Source organism: Wasmannia auropunctata, unplaced genomic scaffold (assembly GCF_000956235.1).
Source record: "Wasmannia auropunctata unplaced genomic scaffold, wasmannia.A_1.0 LD335996.1, whole genome shotgun sequence".
In the NCBI taxonomy this organism is placed as follows: domain Eukaryota; kingdom Metazoa; phylum Arthropoda; class Insecta; order Hymenoptera; family Formicidae; genus Wasmannia; species Wasmannia auropunctata.
The window spans coordinates 341,229-358,532 of record NW_012026894.1 but is presented as its reverse complement, the minus strand read 5'-3'; the positions used below and the strand labels follow the sequence as shown (position 1 = coordinate 358,532).

The 17,304-nt window shown below is 38.8% G+C and overlaps 1 long non-coding RNA gene across 1 annotated transcript; it reads right to left on the bottom strand.

The window, feature by feature from the left end:
- Positions 1-1,667: 1,667 nt before the first annotated feature.
- LOC105453631 lies at positions 1,668-17,020 on the bottom strand. The gene is made up of 5 exons (XR_974892.1): positions 16,964-17,020; positions 8,795-8,844; positions 6,781-6,872; positions 4,906-5,024; positions 1,668-1,777 (listed from the first exon to the last, which is right to left on the bottom strand). It is a non-coding gene; the product is annotated as an uncharacterized LOC105453631 (long non-coding RNA).
- Positions 17,021-17,304: the final 284 nt, after the last annotated feature.

The window sequence follows — 17,304 nt, the reverse complement described above, 5'->3', positions numbered from 1 at the left end:
CCTTTTGCAATCGGTCAGGTATAGCGGTGGCTACATGAGCTTCGCGTGAGATAAGGAGCCGATGAAATTCCTGCAGTGAACGTCCCGGGACTGCACGACACACGCACTCGTGCGTGCGTGCGTGCGTGCATGCGTACGCACGCATCGGCGGAACGCCCGTAGCGAGGAGCCCGGCATGGTGCGATTTTCGAAGTGGCTCGGCGATGCGCTCGCCCTGTGAGGGCGTAAATTAATTCTTCGCGAAAATTGGCTCTCGCAACCGGCTGGCGCAATGACGCGCAGGATGCGCCGCCGCGGATGGTTTGTCATGATGGTCGGCCGACGGAATAAATGACTGCGCCCGACGTACGAAAGTAAATTATAAAATATGCGCTGTAAGCGCGTCGCTCGTGATTGCACCCCGTGATTAATGGACGCGACGTAATTGCGCCCGCGCCGGGTATAGCAAATAATTCAAGTGCCGAAAGTTCTCCGACTATTAAACGCTTCGCCGTGAGAACTACTATTTGCTATATAGCGGCGTCAACACGTCAACGTGCTATGATAATTATAATAAATAATTCGAGACGCGAATTTCGATCGCGCCGAAATAGTCGCCACGCGGAGGCATTTATAAATCGCGGCGTTACAAGAGTTCTTCAGAAATCATCATTTCGTATCATCGAGAATAATTCGCGTTTAGCAATGCTATGCGTATACGAGCGTGGATCACGCGCGGCGGAGAAGCGAACTTTCTCTCTTTCAGAAGTCCGTGGACCGTGCCATCGCGCGATGCGATCGCAACGCATACAACGCATTAAAGTGCGTACGGTCGTCGAGGAGAGGAGAGTGAGACGCCCGTACATCGTCCGAACTCGCGCGCAAACCGTCGTCGGCCGGGGGGCAAACGGATCGCTTTTGCCGAGAGAAACAAGCGTTCGCATTTACACGGGTCGTATCGATTACATTAATTAAATAAAGACCGGGCTGGTATCAGCGCCACGTTTCGGCCCCGGGCACATATATCGGACTGGAGCGTTTATTGCGGCAGAGGCGATTCGCGCGCGGTTCTCGCCATAAGTCTGCAGCGGTCGCTATCGATACTCCGATCACGTATGTATACCCATCCACTTTAGCCCTCCCCCTCCCGCCCATCTGAATACTTTGGTTCTGAGTACTATTGCCCCGCGCTCTCGATTTGCTGCACACTCGTCGGCCCGAGCGTGTATAATGCACGCTTCGTGGAGAACGCGCGTCGTTTTCAGCGCATCTCGCTCCACGACTCCTTTCAGATATGAAATCGTCGTCGTCATCGTCCAGTGCGCCGTGGACAATGTTTACGAGTCCGCAGACGATCGACCTCCTTCGATTAAGACTGTCGCGCGATTTCGCCGCGTAATTAACACGTCGATGCGAGGCGTAAGCGAGCCGCCTGATCTCGTTCGATCTTCACGAAGGCGCAAACCGCTCTCGTGCCTCGTGTACACGGTCGCAACGTGTGAATAACAAACGTGCGTGGTCCATCGCATCCCGATGGATCGATTTCATAACGCCCCACGGGGCTCTTCGTATACGACGCGAAGAGTACCCACTTTCGAAAATGGCGGGCCGATATCGGCACTTGTGAGAAAACAGCTATTTACTTTATACGGATACACGTACCTTGATTATCGATAGTCTCGACCACGGACCAAGCTGCGATGAAGAAGCGCGGGGGAGGAGGAGTCCGGGGAGGTGAATACATGCACGCGTACAAGACGTCCCAGATCGGCCGGATGTAGCCTTTCAATCATAGACACTGGAGAACAAACAAAAAGGACGACGGTTGTTTTAATAGCGAGGCATTGATAGTTACGGAACTATTCAACGTCGACAAATGTAGGCTGCGGGCGAATTATGCCTCACCAGAGTGCAAATAAATAACAATCCCTCATTTTACTTTTAATTGAACCTCAATCAAATTCATTCAGGACTTAACTTTCCAATATATGTATAGCGTTAGCAATAGAAAAGATGTTGGACAAAGAAAAATGGTTACCACGTTTTTATTATAGGTGAAATCGACGTCAAATTTGTCAATAAAGCTTTTAGCTAAAAAAAGATTCGATTCTGGGATACATTGTATGCCGCGTGAAACAGTGAAAGAAAGCACGAGAGAGAAGAGAAGAGGTATATATAGACGGGAGAAGAAGATTGGCGGTTTGAAATAGACATCGTGCTGCCTCGCAGGTTGATATAAGCACTCGGCGTTTCCGCAGGATACGATTCGCAGCATGTGAATAACCGTTATACGGCACTACTCGCCGCCACGAGTATCGGCCAACGTTCAATTATTCGAACATCCCAGCGGTGAAATAATGGTACCCCACGGGTGTGCGTCTACGCGCGGAGTCCGTGCACCGATTCTTCGTCATTCCCACATAGCGATGTCTAATTATCTGTTACTGGGGGTCTGCGATCGAACTCGTAAGGATCCCGGAGATGTAGCCGTACATCGTGGGTTAAACGGATGCAAAAGAAGTCGCGAGACCATCTCGATCGCGCGAGTAACAAGAACGCACCGGCGAGAATGTAGTCAGAAGAAAAATGTGAAAGTGTATTACTTCGCCGGTGAATTACACTTCGAATTTAATGTCAGTGGCACACGAGTCGCGTTCTTATTATCGCGAATCCAGTTTATCAGCGATACTGATTTGCGTTTTTGAATATGCATGAATCCATATTATGTATAATACGTTGTGTAAAATATATAGGATGCTCTCCAACTACCATTTAATAGCGTATTCTAGAAATTGATTAAGATCGAAAATCCTGATATGGAAATGCCGAAGCAATAGTTTTCCCATTATAATCGATCGATGCTAGCGAAAGATATTGCATAGATTTCATGAACTTAATATCTGTACCGATATCACTTGTTATTGATTTTCACCATTCAGATAATATTACTCTACATTACTACTCAATTAATTTTCTTTTGATTTCTTATGTACATGTACGATATTACAGCAATCAGTTGATATTGTTGTAACAAGTTGATTAATAATAGAAAATATTAAATGTACAAGCTGCTCCGCTTTTACCGGATATCATTTTGATTGGATATTTAATCTTAACTTTATTTTTCTAGATTGATTTCTGTATTTAAATTTCTATATTTTGTAATTTTATACCATTTATTTCATTATTTTTTGTATAATTTATACTAAAGTATAATTTCTTTTTACTTTTTCCATGTATTACTTTTAATAAAAACAAATTATAAAACATAGTTTTAAAATATCAATTACTTAATTAATAAAAGTTTTAAATTAATTCTTAATATTTAAAATAATACAATAAAATACATTATAAAATACAGTAATTGTTATTTGAACATTTAAAAAATATCAATGTGGAGATAAGAATAAAAATATCTATAACAGAATTTATTTTATATACGATTTATAACTGTTACCGACGTTGAAAATAAATAATAATGTAATTATACGATATTTATTTTTACTTATTGACTTATAAGAACACATAAAAAAAACATTCGAGTTTTTTTAAAGCTTTAAAAAAACTCGATAACTGCGACGAAAAATAAAATTAAATAAATTTATCAATTTTGTTTTTTAAAGAAAGAATAAATAATAATACATTCTGCGAGATTATTCAGGAAAAATACATTAAAAATAAATACAGCCTCGCTGTAAACCAATAATCAAATAAAAATAAATCGCGGTTGACAATTCACGGATGCGAGTAAATCCAACGGTAATATTTCAAACTTGATTGCAATACACGTAACTTCGATAATATATCTCCAATGTAACGAGTCCCCCACAATTATTATTGCTTTACGCGACGGTGAATGTAATTTGAAGGACACGAAGCGGTTTTTTCCATCGCATTTATATACGATTTCAATATCATCAAACAATTGATCGATTGCATGTAAAATGTAACCTTTTTAAAATAAAACCTTTTATTTTCTAAAGCATTATGAACGCTAAAAATTCGAGAAATTGCGAGAAACCGTATTATCCGTTGTTGAAGGATAAACTGGCCCAACGATTTAGTCCAATCAAAGCCCGTCCGCCTAGTGAAATACCGATTAATATCCAACAGGAAAAAGAACTATTTTTAAGATAGGGAGCGAGTTCAATGTACTTTGTTTCTGTCGGTCTCTTTGGAATCAATCCGCAAAAGAAGGTAAGCGACCCGTCGAACACCAGGGGTCCAGTTGCTAAAGAGAATTCCGGACCATCCAGACTGTTCCCGATAACAGTGATTTCAATAACGAATCAACGACAGTTACCGTTTTTTAAATCTTGATGTAATGCAAATATCATGCAAATCCGGAGTATATGCGCGATAAGTAAATTGATATTCAATACCATGTTATCAATATATGAGAGAAAAATTCCACGCAAAAAAATAATCCTCCCATTATTAAGAAATTTATTTTTGCTTATTGAAAAACAACACATGGATAGAATGGACTTCACAGAAAGATGGTTACTAAATATAAATATATTTAAAAATAATGAAATACATGCGCATTTATCGTATTATAGTATATTTTATATACCGATTTTCATCATTCAAGACAAATTGAATACGATACCGGTGGAATTAAAAAAAAATACTATATTTAGCAATATAAAAGTTATTAATTTATAATTTAATTCTGTAATATTTAAAGAAATTTTTGAATAAAGTTAAATAATGCATCTAACATTTAAATTCAATATTCCACTGATGTAAAGATACCCATTTGAATACATAAATTTTTATTTAATTCATATAATATAGAAAAGTTAGTTATAAAAACGTACTTCTTCGTACTCACACTAGCTCAAAATTTATTAAATAAGATGTTACAAATCGGCGCATATATTTTGCTATAAAATATCTATAAATAATAAACTTTTTGCCTACCTTTTAAATCTACTATTAATCTTGATGTCCCCAAATAGACATCGTGCTGCCTCGCAGGTTAAGATAAGCACTCGGCATTTTCGCAGGATACGATTCGCAGCATGTGAATTAACCGTTACCTAGAAAAAGAGAACCAAAAGAAAATATATAATCATTCATAACCACATTAATTGTCAAATTAATTATATGACTTGTAAATTTATTTATTACAATATTTAATTAGAACTAAAAATTCTCTATAAGCAATCTCTATATCGACGTATATTTATATCTTTTTTATTATTAAGACTAGAATTAATATATTAGTATATTAATACTGATGGAAGAACGTGAAAAAGAAAATCTTATCTTACAATATATGTACTGTTTAATTAATTCGATGTTTTAACTATAAAAAATATACACCGGTCATCGGTAACTCATTGCTGCTTCCGGAAACTGTCAAGAAAATTTGGGTTTAATGCCGAGCCAACAGTAGGAATTCTCAGATTTCAACGGGCACCGAACTAGACATCGCAGATGGGTCCCATAAAAAGCGAGAAATAGCTCTCTATAATGAAGATCGTTTTGACTTCCCGCCGCGCCAGTACGAACCATGCATTTGCTAGCGTCCATCTGACAAGGGACAGCAATATAGCAATACTGTCGACACAGCAATCACGCTCAAAAACGTGAAAAGAATATGATGTCTACAATGGCTTCTAACAAATATAATTTAATGCAAAATGTATAATTTAAGATTCCGTTAGCGAATATCGATGTACTACGTGAAATATTCGAGAATATATTTTATAAAACGAGATAGATAATTTTGTCGTCTAAATCATGAGAATAATTGTAGCAATAATAAATACACACACACACACACACAAATTTCGAATTGCATAATAATTTTATAAACTATTTTTTTAAATGTCAGAAAAATGGACAAATTTAACGAGCGGTAAGCTAATCTTTGATGTTTGTAGCATCGAACTTTTACAGTTCTATTTAAATTTGGATAAAAAATTTTCTGAAATTATTATATAATAATTCTTTGGTATTTAAAATATAAATTACATATATACTACTAGATCTTTGAAAATTTTTAAAGCAGATATTTTAAACGCGTAAGTTTAATAAACTTTATATTATGATACGCAGTATCTGTTACATAAAAATAATGTTACATAATTTTAACATATTTTATAACTAATTATATAATTTAAAATTATAATTAAATTATATATTTTAATTTAAAATGTGTTATTATCATATTTTTAATATGTAATTTTAGCATTTTTAAAAATAAATTTGAGTTATATTTTTATAATTATTTAACATTAATATGAGTAATGATTCTTACTATCCTGAATTTCTTCTTATACATTTTTCTACAACTGAATTTTTCTACAACCGAATTCTGATAAACTATTCCTATCTATTTAATTTATAATAACATCCCTATCTATTCGAATTGCGATAGTATATGCCCTGTCTACCTGTATTCGCATTTAATGCATCAATCTGCAGTCCTTACCTTAAGGATTCTGCAGTCGTACTCCACGACTACGAGTATCATCGATCAATGGCGAGCCAGCTAATCCAGTATCATCACTAATCGACAATCAAGATATAGGGAAAGTTAGCGATTTGAGATTTTAAATAATATTTTAATTCACGATCAATAGGAATTTTAAATAATATTTTTATTCGCGAAAAAATTGATATTTTAAATGACATTTTAATCCGTGAGCGATTGGGATTTTAATTTACAAGCAAGCAGGATTTATTTCGATGGCAAATTTCCATTCTTGACTACATGTGAGCAAACACGTATACAAAAAAAAATATTATAACTCTCTTATCTTGTATACCTTTAATCATATTACTTACTTGTACACCAGCCTATCTTATGTAGCCCCCTCTTCATTCTTCCGGCCAGATTGATCTTATCTTTCGTTGCTTCTAGCTACATCTATTCTGACCTGAAATCAATAGATAGGAGAAATACTACTTCTATTTCCGGCAAATAAACATAAAGATGTTAAGATCGTTTATATGCAAAACACGTCGCAGAAAGACTCTATTAAAATATTAATTAAATACAAATTTGTGATAAAATTCACTAGAATATTAATTGAGTTTATGTTCTTTTATAGCATATTTTCGAAACAAAGAATTTGATTGTGAAAGGATTATCTTTAGTTTAGAAAAAAATCAATGTCCTCTAATTAAGAAAAATTCAATTACATTCTGTGAATGTAAAAAATTGTATTTCACAGTAGAAACACGGAATTTCAATAACATTCAAAACTTATAAGTAAAAAAATAACGAATATAAAAATTGCTAAATGCAAACAAAATTTAAATGATTTTTGATTCGTAAATATGTTGTTACAAATATTAAATTTCACCTCTAAGAGATATATCAGATTAGAAATTTAAATTGAATGACGTGAGATCTAAAAAATGACGTAATCTCAATAGCATAATTAATATTGCTATTAAAATAAATTTTTAATGTTCTCTCGTGATTTTGCACATCTCTCTTATTTTTATAAATTTACATATAATTTCTATATATAATTTCACTCTAAATTATTTATAATACTATCAAAATTATTTTTAATAATACATATATATATAAAAGTATATAATATTTCTTCAAACCTCATACAATTTTTAATTTAAAGGCATGAACTGATCCACTTTAATTTATATTTTTTTCTGTTACTTCTTCTATTATGTGATGAAACATTTATGGGATTTTACGTCAAATTACTTTAACTAATACAAAATCCAGTTATTAACCATTACACATATAAGATAAACTCTATAAAACTTTAGGCTAAAAAATTTATGCAATATAAACTTATTAAAAAACTTATACAATATAAAAACAAGTCATAATTAATATAATTATAAGTGTATTTTATTAGGTAAATTATTTGGAATGTTATTTGTATCACTGAAATATTCTAAATATTTATTTTTTTTATTTGTGAATGTAATACATACATATTAAAAAAAAACCTCTAAATATAATAATTATTTTTTTGTGTACCAATTTATACAATATTTAATTCTGAAAGAATTAAAAAAAAAGATAGAATAAAAAATAACAATTCAATATTTATACTGTTGTAAATATTAATTCTTTCTTTATATTATATATAAACATCACTCATACACAATATTATATTTACTTTTTAAATTTGTTTATTTAATTAATTAATTAATTTCAAATAATATTCTTTATTTGTTTATTTAAAATATTTTTATTTTCTTTATATTTCACATAAATAAATAAAACATAAATATTTCGTCTAATTTTTATTTTTATGCTCGAGATGTGAATAATATGGGGAAACTTACATAAAAATCTTTAATTAAAAAAATATCAATATTTTGTTCTATTACCATCGGTTTGTTATAGTGTCTTTTACTTTTTTATAGTAGCTTTTCCTTTTTCTCATTTTAAAATATTTTAAATAATAAACTCGACACTTTATCATTTTTTATAATATACACTTGATTAATATACACTTAATTATTCCCAAATTACATTATTAATTTATCAAGTTATGTCATCTGTGATAATGTTATCAATTGCTTTTTTTCGAAGATTCTACTGTATATATATGTGTGTAAACGACTTCATCCTCGTATGCATAATCAATAAATCATATAGTAAATCATACAAAATGTATATCAATCAATAAATGCTATGTTCAGGATTAAACATTCATTCTAATCTGTTCTAGCATATCCTATATCATATTTGAAAGCATGGATGTCATACATTTTTATATTAGATTGATGTATATACGGATTTAAATGCATATGTATAACTGATATAATTGTCACAGATTTGTTATCTCGATATAAAACTTTATTCACCACTCACCGACCGATGTGTAACAGCGGAATTAACTGGCTATGTCGACTACGTTGATTCTGTAACACATATAAATATAAGATCTAAATTATATCCAATATCCAAAATAATTCAAGAAATTAAAAAAAATAATTATTCTATATATTGAATTCTATGTTTATTCGTCCTTTATACAAATATTTAATATAATTTTCAAAAAAACAATCGTATAAAAATTTATATATATATTTTTAAATAATTAAAAAAAAACTTTTTCTCTAATTCTATTAATTCTGGAATCCAACTAAAAAGAAATGGATGATTAATTTCATGTAAAAAGCAACGAATAAATAATCAATTATTGGAAGGTAGCTCCGCTGGCGCCTGATACTTTTCCTAAGCCTGCTCCTCCTCCTCTCAGGATATTTAGGTTGTCGATCCTCTTTTTCAAATTGCATTCATTCGCGAAAAACAATCGCGCTTAACTACAATCGCGCGCGGACAAATTACCAATAAAAGTCGATTAGTCCGATTACTTCGGCACTTCCGAAATTAACACGCGACGCGACGAATCGGCTATAGTTTGTTTACTCGATTAAATAAGCGACAATTCCATTAATTGAATCGCTCGATTCAACGATTCGTATGTATATCGCACTGCACTCTCGATTTAAAAATAGTAGGCAAATTACAAAAAAAATTCAAAGCGTCGTGCAAGAAATATTCAATTCTAAGCACTGTTGAAGAAATAACTGTCTGCTTGTAGAAAATAATTTTCTCTACAAGAAATTAAACTTTCTGAATCGCTTCGATCTTCTTATATTTGATAAATTATATAAAGTCGTGTGCAAAAATTTATCTTCTCCGTTAAATATTCGTCATATCGTGAAGTTTATATAAACCGTTAGTCATGCGTGCCATTAATCGTAATATAATATCTATTACTATAGAACCTACTCGATATTATTTGTCCCGATCGCACTTTGAAGAGTAATATGACACAGTGATATGCGTGCTGTAACATGTTTACTTGAATGCAGCCCGAAAGATATAGGGTGTTGTATGTAACGGTTACGTTGCAAAAGATAAATACATACTAAAGCCATACTGCACAGAGCTAATGTTAGCTCGAAACATTTGACTGCTTTATGAAATAAAATTATTATTTCGAGTATTCAGAGCTGCTTGATTTTCAATTTAATTTCAATATATCGCTCTTCAGATATAATAATAATTAAAGCAGAATTTGTCGTGCGCATATTTTAACTTGCTATTGGAAAAAGTATTTTATGCAGATAAGCCTATTATTTCTACCTAAAATTATTTCTATTGAAAACTTTGTATCCTGAAGAATAAAACTACGCAACTTTAGTAAATAAATAAGTAAAGATTTCTCCTTCAGTCTAATGGTGCGCGTTAATTTCGAGAAACTTTATTCAGTGCGAATCTAAACAACATATAAATCGCGCAATTCCGCGTGGAAACTAGATGAAATATTATAAATAAACGTGATCAATGTAGCACGCACTTAAGTTATTTAATCATCCGACATGATTCGTTTATCATTACACATTACATTCTTAATTTATAAATATTTAAATCAATGAGAAACGCAAAGCGCAATATATGTGCTTGAATTTACATAGAATTACATTGATAATTTAGATCGTTTAAATCAGTAAAAAAATGCAATATTTTCATCAAAGTGTCGTAAAAAATGTAATAATATCTCGTGATATCACACTAAGACAGTTTGAGATTCTTATTTCCAATCATTTCGCTCTTACTTCGAAAGAGTCAATAAGCGAAGTATGTTTGAGTAAATAGCCGGCGCCTCGAAGCGTTAACTTCGCGGAATAGTAACCGGTTATTGTCTGAAACAATAGTAAAATATGATAGCGCCCGATATCTTTTCGTATTCGTTTCAATCACATCTCGAGTAGTAATAACACGTTGATACGCAGAGAGAGCGGCTTGTATCGTGACTTGCTCGCTCGAATGTCGGCGCGCGAATGATAGAGCGGTAACCTTGTGCACGCAACAGCGCGCCGTACGCCACACCACGGACACCAAGGCCGCGTGCCAAACCGACTTGTTGCCATAAACGACAACTGAAATGTTTAACATTTCCAAAAATAAAATTCATGCCGAATGTTCTGCTCTTTGCGTAATAATCGCTCTTTCGTAATAATTTCGATAAATCGACCGAGTATCGTGCGTAAAATTTATTGCTTATAAAGATTAAAACTTGCCTTCGTAAAGAATAAAATTTATCTTCGTTTGCGGTCGTAAAATTACTTTATATCTTTTGTAGATATCCTCAGAAAACTTGGACTGTTTATTTACTCAAGAATTATCGCGATTTCGTAATGGAACTTTGACTTCGATTTATCTGTAGCTGTTACAATTTCGGTGGTATGTTATACAAAATTCTAAACATTTCTGACAAACGAGATTAATGAGATTCGAGTACAATCGCATAACGTATAGCATTTGTCCACACAAACGCGACGCATTTATTACTATAGAAATATTTAAGAAACGGTCTTGACATGCAATCAACCACTATATGTATAACACGGTGTCAATCATACATAAATTCATGCATATTCCGGTACACGCCTACCTGTCAACTGTTCGCGCGAGTCTCGATTATGCGTCCATCTGGAGCATTGTTGAAGAATAGGTACTTGTATAATGTTATCGAGAACACGCAAGTATGCTCCCAACGCGCACCCGGGGATTTTGGGATACGCTAGATATTCTAATGAAGCGAATATCGATCGCACGGCATTATTATAGTTCTACACATAATTATAGTTATACAGAGAGCTATATATCGAGCAATTCGTAACGAGTAATACGAGTAATATATCGTACGCAACTGACGGGTTCTGGAACCGTAAGAAGTTTCGTTGGAAACAATAAGAACGCTTTTCGACACTTTTATTACGGGCGGCGGTTCCAGTCGCCCGTGAAAAATGAAGGCGTCAACGCGGTGGAGTGCAGTACGGGCGCGGAGAAAAATATTTCAAAATGTCGACGTCGGTATCAAAGAGCGTTTAAGACTGCTTAATTCTCCTCACTCCGGCGCGGCGGCGACAGTAACGGCAGCTGCTGCGGCAGATACGCCGCGGCAGAAAACGCTGACAACCCTTTACTAATGTTCGCAATTCCTTATTCCGCGGGGATCATTTATAAAACGCCACGAGCTGCTTGTCCACCGAGATCCCGGGATAATTTGTTTGGAATTTGGTTCTGGAGATTACAGAAAGTGTAACGCCGTGATTAATACCGCGGGACGAGATTCGAGAGGTGAATCGGGACTGGATTATGAAGGGTTCCTCTCGCGGCGGGCATCGATTATGCACGCTTGATTTGTCTGTCGCTTTCTCCTCTCCCCTGCTCCTCTTTAGCCCCGTAATTCGGCCCCGTTGTCAAGCTGAGGACTACATTACGCTCCACGAGGAAGTCGGATTTTATTTAAAAAATTACTTGTATCCCCCCCCCCTGCCACCCCTCTCTCGACGCGTTATGCAATGTTCGAAAAAAATAGGTATAGTCGATAAAACGATTTCCTGGCAAAGAGAGTACAAGAAAATAATACGACGGGGGCCTCTCATACGTTCGGAACAGTGGAATTTCTCTTGCGTCAGAAAATTACTGTAATTTTAATACAGATGATATACCATTTCATCGATATCCGTTTAGAAGATCGTTCGGCTTGCGATCTGTTCGTGGGCTCTCCTACGCAGCGTATACTTTATGGCCCGGAAAATTGAAATTTTACTCCGGTATAACATTACGGAAATGTGGTGCTACATTTGAAAATTGTTACGCTATTCACTGGACCATTAAACGTACAGTACGAGGTAAGTCAATTAAGGGAATTTCCAATCCAACTTATTTTCAATCCGCTGAAAATTCGCACACATCCGCGACCGTAAAAAAAAGCCAATATTTTCGCTTCCGCGAAAAGCTTGAATAATTTCGTCGAAAAAATCTCGACAAAAATGATATTCTCTCACGTCGCTAAAAAGTTCAAGAATCCTTAGAACCGGTTATTGAAATATCTATATCTTTCTTTTTATTAAACTCTTAAGGCATGTGCGCATACAAATACATATATACGCGTGGAGAAAGAGAGAGAGAGAGAGGCAGAGACGTGTAGGTTTTGTGAATCTTGCAATGTGCAGTAGGTGGGTGGACGAGTCAGGCACTTAAAAAGCCCAGTCCCGATCGCCTCTCGCGAGTAAGCGCGTCTGAATAGCCTTTTCTACCTTCCCAAGAATTTAAAGATGCAAAACCGCTTCTGTGCAAGGATACTCGTGCACTTACTGCGAGCCGCGATACTTCGTAACAAATAAAGTGCACGGTCCCGGTAACACAACGGCAGATTGTAAGCAGACACCTAATTCAGAATTAGCTTTGCGCCTCCGGGTTTCTTTTGTAATCCGACTCCCCGGTAGGCTCTTTGAAGCGCTTTTGCACCGCGTATGTCGCCTCGTATATCCCCGACGGAAAGGTAAATTTCCTATCCGGATAATCCGTTGAAAAATCAACAGAACACGATTCTTCAAGCGGGTTCAATTTACAATACTAAATCAATATGTATATTATCAAAGCACTTGTAGAAATATTGAGTGTTCATTTCATCATCTATTTTAATCGAGCAAATTCATGCGAATTTTACATTTTCCAATCGCGTAGCATAAGTTAGGTCTTCGATCGTCGGCGCTTCGGATGACTGAAGAATATGAAATGTCCTAAGTATCATGGTCTTATTGTGCGGCAAATGTGAACAGAACACCGCCGCAAGAGCGATGCGAAAGAGAGCGAGAGACCGGACGGAGAGCAAGGCCGCCCCGCGGGCCGCTATTCCGGCGAGTATTGAAATATTTCCGACGGAATTCCCATAAAGCGCGGTTGGGATACGAATGAATGAACGGTCTCTGCACCCTCCGCTACCGCTACCGCCGCCGCCGCCGCCGCCACCGCCATCATCGTCGCTGGGGATTCATAATTCTTTCCGGAAAACTTTTTACTGTCATTTTCCACCTGCCGACCGCCATTCTCACTTGAAATAAAGGCCGTCGCGGCGTGCGCGGGCCATTGTTCACCACTGTCGAAACGCTTATCGATCCGTCGATGTAGACCGGCGGGGCATCATCGATAGCTCAACCTTTGCTACTTGCATCCACCTCCCCCCTGTGTATCGGCGGCGGCGTGTGTCAAGTGTGTATCCGCGTGCGGAAATCTGCGGCACACGACGTTCCGTGTTTACGTTAGTGCACCGAGCGACGGTTTGCGCGAAGCAATTTGTCAGCGTGATGACAAGAGGAGAGAGAAAGAGGCTCCGCTGCCTGTGCGAGCGTCTGGTCCGAGGCGCTCGCGGCGCAAAGTTAGGCACGGTGTCACGAAGCTGCAACTTTTCCGTGGACTTGACGTTCCACGGACGTTCTTTTTCCGTCGCGCTGGAAGAAGGTCGCGTCCCAGTTTCCGCCGAGAGTAACGAGCGCGCTCGGAAAAAGACTCTCGTTAATTTATTCAAAACGTAATCGAGTTTCCGGGGAAACGAAGTTCGGTGACTTGTTACACGGGAATAGCTGCCCCCTCCCGAACGAAGTTTCGAGCGACTCCGAGGAGATTCGTTCTGGGAGTTTTTACATTTCTCAGAAGGCTGCTTGATATTACGGGGAGCGCGCCCTCGTTGCCGGAAATAAATCGTAAAACGTAAACAGGATTGCCGGCCGCGGCGCGTCGAATCGTATTTTGCGCGTTTAACGCTATATAAACCGCTGTCGCGTCGTCCGCGCACCGCGGATCGGTCATAAAAGTGTACATGCGGAAATTACGGAACTGTTACGCGTGTTTCGAAAAAAGATTTTCGCGGGCAATCATCCCCTAAATCTCTACAAATGGTCTCTACACACAAATCGGGAACGGCCAGCTGCGACCGTTGCCAATTTACTCGATGATATCCTCGCAGACAGGTCGTGAGCCTTCGGATTTTTATCGGATTCCGCGGTCCCGTCCGATGATTGCTGTTTTAATCAATGCGCCATGCGGCATCTGTCAGCGAAACAACTGGTGCGCGTGCCGCGTGTCGCGCGTACCGCGCCGCGCTGCGCCGCGCCCCGGTGTATGAACGAGCGTACGCGGTATGATCCTCGATTACGATAATCGCGTCGATTGTTTACAGGCCAAACCCATCGAATGGCAGAAATTTAATTCGAAAATCGGAAAATCCGCAAATTGCACGTGAGCAAAAAATACGCGCGATTGATTAAACGAGCGAAACATCCGGCGCCGTAAAATGAACGATAATGTAATCAGCGCGCGAGAATCAAACGCGAAAAATACGAACGGATTCTGCCGAATGCGCGTCGTGTTTTGCCAAGATTGGAAATTCCAGGCGTAAAATGACTGATGCTCCAATTATCGATTTGTGACGGTGGAGCGGGCACCGAGGACCGCTTTCGCTCGACTTTCGCGGACTGTTTTCGCGCGGAGAGGAGTCGCATTAGTTGTTAACCACTCGTCAGCCGCGGTGCACTTAAGTCCCGATCATTTTCCCCATCTTCCATCGCGACACCTTCTCCCGACGTTAAACGCAAATTTTCCTCGTTAAATCGAAATTTCCTCGTTAATGTCGGCACCGCGAACGCAAGTATCGTGATTGCGTATGAATATCTACGCGATCTTTATAGCGAGAGCCCGTGAATGCCTCGGTACTACACGCAGGATGTTACTTCGTCCGATTTCACCGAGAATATTCCCGTATTCCGTCGGCAAGTAATACTCTCATCACGAGGAGTCCGCGATGTAATTTTCCCGTATGATTTATGGCGGCTATAATGACCGAACGAAGGTCACGATCCTTCGAGGAGATCTTCTGGAATCGATCGGAAGACCCGACGCACAAGCCGTATACCTGTTATACCTCTCGGATTAACGCAAAAACCGGGAAAGTCATATACTTCCCTTATTTCCTCTCGGGTCTAAATTATTTGCGATATTGCGCATCCCGTGCAAATTAGTTCGAAAGCGGTCTCGACGACTTTCATTCAAAGGCGAGTTAATCTTGATCGCGAATCCGCAGCCTCGGCAGCTTCCATTCTATCCACGGCACGTCGGACCATCGCATACGTTACGTCCGCGCTAGCGTACTCAACAAAAGGCCAATCTCATCTTTAAAGTCGTTGTAAATCATACGCGACGAGGTAACAATCCACCTCGCGTGCTCGTTAACGCGCGCGGTATATATGTATATATATATTCGCGGCCGAAGGAAACGTGCTCGCGCGCGTCGAGCGAAACGGGCCCCCGTCTAGGACAGCGTCTACCACGGCGCGCCGCTTAGCCTCACGGCGTCAGGTATCTCGCTACCGCTTACCTGTCCGGCCAGTTTTTGTCGGCCAGGCTCTCTTCGAGCTCTGCGTGAACGAACGGACTAGCGCCGCCGCCGCCCGTCGCCGCGTTACCGTTGCGCTAGAGCTCGGCGGAGATTGAATTCATCAAGGCGTCGTCGCGTCGGCGCCGATCGCGGGGAAACGACGGACGCGCATCGACGAGGTCGTTTGCATCGACCGATTGTATCTCGATCGAGGCTGATAACGGCCAATAACGAGTCGAAGCGAGGCAAGATCTTACGGGTTGGATACGATTGGGCTGATTATACCGGGCGGAGGCAGTGGACTGGCAAACGAGATAATGCGCGCCGCGTGCACGATTTCCGACTACGTACGTTGTTCCGTGGTGAACTGACTTTCACTTGTTGCTCTCGAAGCGGCGTCTCTCTTTCGAGGCTCGGAACCCTCCGGTCCTCGAGCATCGTTGTGATTGCGAACTTGCGTTCGCCGATTCGTGTATACTTTCCGATCGCGCGTTCCCCGCTTCGTCCGCGTGTATATGTATATAGGACGCATATATGCAGGCGAGCGAAACGCGTGCGTTTGCAAAATAAAATGTTTAACAATCTGACGAAGCGCATTCGGTGCCGCCGAGGGTGCTGTTCGGTTCGCAGTAACGGGGGAGAGGGTGACGTTTGCGGTCTAATCAGCACCGTTGCTGGGAACCGCGAAATTACGGACGCCGAAGGTGAAATACCGCGGAATGGGTAGCCGCGTAGGTATATATGCACGCGTTCGCGCGTGTGCGAGTGGTGCACGTTATACGTGCGCCCGTATATACACTAACCTCGACCAGGCTGGTAGTTAATGGATGCTTAGAGGTTGATAGCCTTGAGTCCAGTACGGGCCACGACTGGCGTCTGGCTCTACCACCGACTGATTCTTCGTCTCCGTCTTCCTTGCCCGGTCACTCTTCACCACTTGGAAGCGCCGCTCTTTCTGTGTTACTCTCGTTCATCCATCCATCTCCTCCTCCGTCATCTCCAACGAGCCTCCCTGGCGTACACCCGCGCGAGTCTTGATAGAAAAATTAGTGGCCTTCTATTAGGAGTCGAAAATAAATGGCGTAAAATTTACGTTTAATTTGGTAATGCTTGCGTAAATTCAACTGGCACTAATGAATGTCAA